Raw genomic sequence first — 6,000 nt, 5'->3', positions numbered from 1 at the left:
GGGCAAAGTCAAATTTCCTAGCATGCATAATATTAATAGTTATTATTTGGGCCCATTAGCACTATGCCATGAAAGGTCAGTATAGGTTAAAAAAAATCATTAGCTTTAAAAAGTCATTTTATAAATTTTCCCCCAATCCAGGATCCAATCAAGGATGGTACACTGTATTAGTTGTCATGTCTTTTTTTTTTAAAAAACAGCTTTATTGAAATACAATTCACATAACATGATTTACCCATTTAAAGGGTAAAGTCCAATGGCTTTTAGTGTATTTACAGACTTGTGCATCCATATATTTTTATCACCCCTAAAATAAACCCCATACCCTTTAGCTATCACTTCCCAAGCCTCTAACCCACCGGCCTTAGGCAACCACCAGTGTACTTTCTGTTGCTATAAACATGTCAATTTTGCACATTTCATATGAACAGAATTATACACCATGTGGTCTTGTGAGTGGCTTATTTTACTTAGCATGTTCCCAAGGTTCATCCATTTTGCAGAATGCATCCATACGTCATTCCTTTTTACGGCTGAATAATATTCCATTGCATAGATATACCACTATTTATTTATCAAAGAAGGGTTTTGAGTGAGCCCAGGAGTGAGCTGATCTGACAAGGACATAATAATGTTCACTTTGGTTGTTCTTCCAGTGAGCAGAGGGATCAGCTCTACTGATAGAGAGAATAATTCCTACTGATAGGGAAAATAAGAGGAGGTCCAATAATTGCCTAGTAATACTTTAACAAAGAAAGGAATTTAATATTCTGATACATAATTTATAAACAGCATTTTACAAGCTTTATGGAATTTGTTGCATTTCCTTTGAATAATTAAAAATGGAATGCAGAAATAATAAGTAACTAAGAATTAAGAATTGAAAATGAATTTAAAAATAATTAAAAACTTTGTAAGGGTACACGAGCAATAGAAGACTACCATTAATTTATGATGCTTGTTGTATTTCCTTTATATTACGAAGGTGGTAACAATTCTTTTGGTCCATGTGAAATTATTCAGAATAATTATTCTCATCTAAGCATAACTCAACATTCTGGTAATTACCCAAAATTTCATGGCAGCATCCAGAGAGTTTGCCAAAAGAAAAACTGACTTACGAAATGCTATTTTCAATGTCTATGCAGATAAAGACGATAAGAACTTCTTTATTTTTGTTTTTGGGGTTAGCGTCAACTAAAAGATTTTCAAAGTGACCATTTAGCGTTTAGAACTCTTTTGTGGCATCTGTCATTATTTGGAGCAACGAAGTTACCTATTCCAATCATTGGATCTCCAATTGGCACAAAACGTTTGATTTAGGGTTTGATGTAAGCACATGGATAGTTACTTGGCTCTTCAGTTCTGGGTACAGTGCAACTTCTAGGGGCCAGCAAATCACTAGGGAGTGAGAGAAGGGCTGTGAAAAATGTCTGGAAAGACTTGTCAAAAATGCTGTCCACGTTTTAGAGCAGCTCGGTGGGCGCGGTTGGATGGGTTAATGCACATTTGAGAAAGTAAACACAGGGAGTACCGAACTTCACTTGCAGCTAATGCCCCACGTCCGCTCCACCAGGACTGAAGGAGGCAGGTTAGGAAGGCCCTGCAGGATACACTGTTTTCTCTCCCAGGAATAACGGGGGCGTGCGGCTGGGGGCGGAGTAAGTCGCTCCGACTGCTCCCCAGCCGCGTCCGCGGGCCCGGGAGGCGCTGCGCTCGCGTGGGGCTCGGCGGGGAATTTGGAGAGGATCCCTGGTCGCTCGGCGGCAGCGGCGGCGGTGGCGCGCGGGTGCGCGTGTGAGCGAGTGAGCGAGCGAGCGGGCAGGCGGGCGAGTTCGCCGGGTATTGGCAGCCGAGGGGTGGAGGCTGGGCGGCTCCGACTCCCTGACGCCAGCGCGACCAGATCAATCCAGGCTCCGCGAACGAGCGGGCGGAGGAAGGAGAGGCCGAGCTGCCCAGCCCAGGCCGAGGCGCTCGCTGGGAGGGAGCCTGCGTGCGGAGCGCGGCGCAGAGCCCGGCCGGCCGGCCCGGGGCCGCGGGGATCCCGTTCGTCCGGCCACTCGTGCGCCCGCGACAACGGGCGCGCCGCCAACTCGGTAAAACGAAACAGACCCGGACCCAACTTTTCTCTTTACCGCGTCCCCGCCCTCCTCTCTGCGCCCTGGGCTTTCTCAGCGCGGCCGCCGCCTCTGCGGCAACAGGCGCGGGCCCTCCGGGGCCACTGCGGTCGTGCGGGGCCGGCGGCGCGGGCTGAGGAGTCCGAGGGGCTCTTCCCGGCGTGGGGCGGACCGGGGAAGCCTGCTCCTCTCTCCTCCCATGATGGCGCCTCCTGGCCGCTCTCAGGAGCTAACCTGCCACCTCCTCTTCCCTTCGCGCCCAGCCGGCGGGGCAGGGTTCGCCTGGGGTTCACCTCGCGTCTTTGTTGGGTCTGCGGTGGGGAAACCGCTGTTCTTCGGCCCCCCTGCATCGCCGCCGGCCCTGCAAGTCCTCTGCGGGCGCCCTCCCCCTGCGCCTGCTCCCGGTTTCTCTTTCCCTTTCTGCAACCGGGCCGAGGCCGTCCGCGCGGCCCGCGGGCCCATTGTGTCCCGCGCCGGCCGGGGCGACCCGTGCGGGAGTTTGGGGACAGACGCCGGCGTTGCCCTTTACGCATTGGGCGCCTCGCGGAGCGGGTCTGGAGGGGGAGGACACCCGGTGCTCCCGGCTCCTCCGCATCCCGGACGTGTTGCCTCCTCTGCCCCTACAAGCCACTTTGGGGTCGAGGTCAAGGAAAGTTCGCACCGACGTTCCCTCGGATTTATTCAGAGGTTTGGCGGCGCGTGAATTTTCTTTCTCTCTCTCTTTTTTTTTCTCTTCCGCCTACACCCCCTGAGTCTTCAAGTGTCGTCTCATTCCTTTCCCTTTACCGGATTCGATTGCCTCACTGCATGTGAATTTGTGAGTTCGTTGTTGAACAACTGTTCATTTTCTCTGCTCCCTGTCTTTGTTAGCATTTCTCGGGATTGTTTCTGTAGGGTGGTGGGGGTGGTAGGTGTGAGAGAGACAGACGTGGGCTTGTTTTTCTAGTTGCTTATTATATATGAAGGCTTAAAGGGAGAGCGTTTCTTTGCTGTACTTAGGGAAGGGAGGAGGAACGAATGCCTGCCGAATGCTACTGCTGCAGTCGCTGCGGCTTTTGTTTATTTGGAGGCGCATGCGATTTTTAAATACACTGTGCAAGATAACCAGTGAGCACTTCCATCTGAAAATTGTGGTCGGTCTCAGAATCGTATCCTGAGGAAAGCTTCATTTTCGTGAGTGCTGTGACAACCAGCCTTTTCTTTCCACTCGTGTTCTTTGCTTTCCATTGTGTATGAAGTTTCAGAGTACGTGGAATGACATAGAAGTTGCCTGATGGGAAGTTGTCTTCCTTTTGCCGAGACTCAGCTGCTAAACCACAGAATGCCTTTATTTCATCTCTTGTTCTAATCGTCGTGGGTAACGCTTCAGTAAGACAGTGAGAAAACTGTTTTCTGCCTGTGTTGATTTTTCGTCTTGTTTATAATGACCACTTTAAATTTTAATGGAGGTAGGTGAGCTATGGTGGAATCACTGGTTAAAGGAATCGAGGCAGAACCAAAGTTTTGCTTCAGCGTTTGACATGCCCCAGCAGTTTCGACGGGTGTAAATGTGTTTGCATCAGTGTTGTGTTATTCTAGTGCAAGACCTAAATATCCTGTAGTGATTGAAGTTTTTGTCCTCCCTCGCCCTCCTTCTTTTCCATTTGCAGTTATTTGATATTTCTGTGCAGGCAGTGACCATTTGTGTGATATTGCAATTCTTGGGAAACTGTAACCAGGGTTGTGAGATGATTTTCTGGAGGTGGGTGATCCTCTAGAGGCTCCAGATGGTATCGGGTTTCCTCTGAGGGTAGGGATTTGTCCTTGATTTAGTTTTGACCCCTCTGACCATAGGTATGTAACTAAATACATTTTTCCTTTTGCAGTGTTCTTTGGTTTTATACCCTCGAAGAGCTGATGACTTTTGCATTTTAGAGAAGTGACACATTTTAGGCAATTAAAAACGTTAATGTCTTAACGCTTTTTGGAATTCAAATAATTTTTTTTTACAAGGACCAGATAAAACGTTAAATAAGTCTTATTTTCCTAAATGCATTTATTAGTTAAAAATTAAATTTCAGTTTCTAATTTTGATTTCTAGTAATTCGGGGTTAAAAATAAAATTTAATAACTTGGTAGATTGGAAAAGGAATAAACTTGAGTCTACTTAGAAGAGCATGTTTAAGCTGCAGTAGTCTACATAATCAAGGCCAAGTCATGTGTGTACAAAAGATCTCATTTGTGTAGTCTTAAAGGCTAATGGAGGCATCATTGAGGCTTTATAAATAATGTAAGTTGTGTATAATGTAGAGTCTCAAGAGACAGCAGAGAAAGCATCATTACCAGCCTTTTCAACCTGCTTGAGATCTTAAATTGATTTACAGCACTGAACTGGTGCAAAATGATACATCAGAATGACATGGGGTCAGCCTGTAAAAGTCTATGATGTCAGCCTATTAGTTCAGTCATCATAATTAAACCGTATTACAGGGGCAGCTAAGCAGGAGTCTGGCATTATACTTCAGATATGGGTGGTACGTGAATTTTGTTTATAGTGAAAAGGCCTACGTGACCAAGACATTAGTGTTTCTGAAATAGGGAAAGGCTTACAGAACTCTTGAGTTTCTGAAAAAAATTGAAGATAAAAGCAGAGATGTTCAGTTTGTAGTGTAGCTTTGCATTTGTAAAGGTAAATGTAGCTTTACATTTGGCAGTAAAGAAATGCTTTGAGGGTGCTGGTAACCGTCTTTGCCGCTCTGATCTCTGTGCTGAATTGTGCTTCATGTGAGCTTGAATTTAACTTGGCCTCGGGGACCTTCTAAAATAATACCACATACTTCTTATCTATGATCCTTTTATTAGCTCTGAATTCTCACTATATTGATAAATCAGCTGACATGTTATTTCTTTAACCAGTCATAGTTACTAGGTCTGAGCAGAAAACAGAAGCGTTTGGATCAAATGTATGAACAATTCAGAAGAAGGCACTTGTTTTATGCAGAAATTTCTGGCAGTCCTTAATCTGTTTATGGATCCTCTAGTGCTGTGCTGTCCAATAAGGTAGCACATGTCGATAGTTGAATTTAATTTAATTACATTTAAATGGAAAAAATTAATTTTTCGGTGGCACCAGCCACATTTCAGGTGCTTAGTAGCTGCCTGTGGCTGGTGGCTACCATGTTGGACAGCACAGCAGAGAATATACTTGTCATCACAGAAGGTTCTATTGTGAACAGCGCAGCTGAAGGATCTTTGCCTCTCTTCTCCCTTCCTTTCTATTCATCTTTCAGCTTCTCTGTTTGCTTCCTCTCCTAATGAGTTGTGGGGTGAAAGAGAGAGAGGCATAAAGCAATTTTGTTGCTAGTTAGTGCTTTTGTTAAAAAACAGTTTGAAAGTGATAGCTAAAGCTACCACATAACATGAGATTGACTTTTCTCTGGACCCTATTTATCATGGGTCTCATGGATCTGAATTTGATTAGAGCAGTATATCGGAGAAATAATTGGAGCTGATTTTTTCTGAGTTAACTATGTGCTAGGCATTGTGTCTAATGCTTATAATATTTCATTTAGATCTCAAAACTTCCCAGGTACTGTTAACCACATTTTACAAGTGAAGAAACTGAGGCCAGAGTAATTCCGTGTCTTGCCTCAGCCTTCATAAGTAGAGAGTGGTTTAAGATTTATGAGCTCAGCTAGGGTATAAGTAAGGCAATCTGATGCTATGTTTTAGTTTAGAATACCCAAATAGCCATTATTCTGTGCTTTATTATGCCACATATAGACATGACTTTGCTTTTACTTTTTAGGCCACTAGACAAATTTGTCCTGTACGATGCTTTCTGTACTTTCTTCTCCTGTTATCCTCTTGTAAGTGCTTAAGAAAGGAAATATAATGTTTAATA

General features: G+C 44.8%; 1 protein-coding gene across 4 annotated transcripts in view; it reads left to right on the top strand.

Moving 5' to 3' along the window:
* Positions 1-1,820: 1,820 nt before the first annotated feature.
* SMAD1 (SMAD family member 1) overlaps positions 1,821-6,000 on the top strand; it is a 77,773-nt gene continuing 73,593 nt past the window's right edge. The window contains exon 1 of one of the 4 annotated variants that reach the window (XM_077139905.1): positions 1,821-2,096. The gene's annotated coding sequence lies outside the window, so the exon portion shown is untranslated. Of the gene's footprint in view, positions 2,097-2,607; positions 3,291-6,000 lie in introns of those variants that run through there. The other 3 variants (XM_077139908.1, XM_077139907.1, XM_077139904.1) reach the window with 3 other exon arrangements.

This window comes from Tamandua tetradactyla, chromosome 22, assembly GCF_023851605.1.
Source record: "Tamandua tetradactyla isolate mTamTet1 chromosome 22, mTamTet1.pri, whole genome shotgun sequence".
Classification (NCBI taxonomy): domain Eukaryota; kingdom Metazoa; phylum Chordata; class Mammalia; order Pilosa; family Myrmecophagidae; genus Tamandua; species Tamandua tetradactyla.
This window is presented reverse-complemented; position numbering and strand designations above follow the sequence as displayed.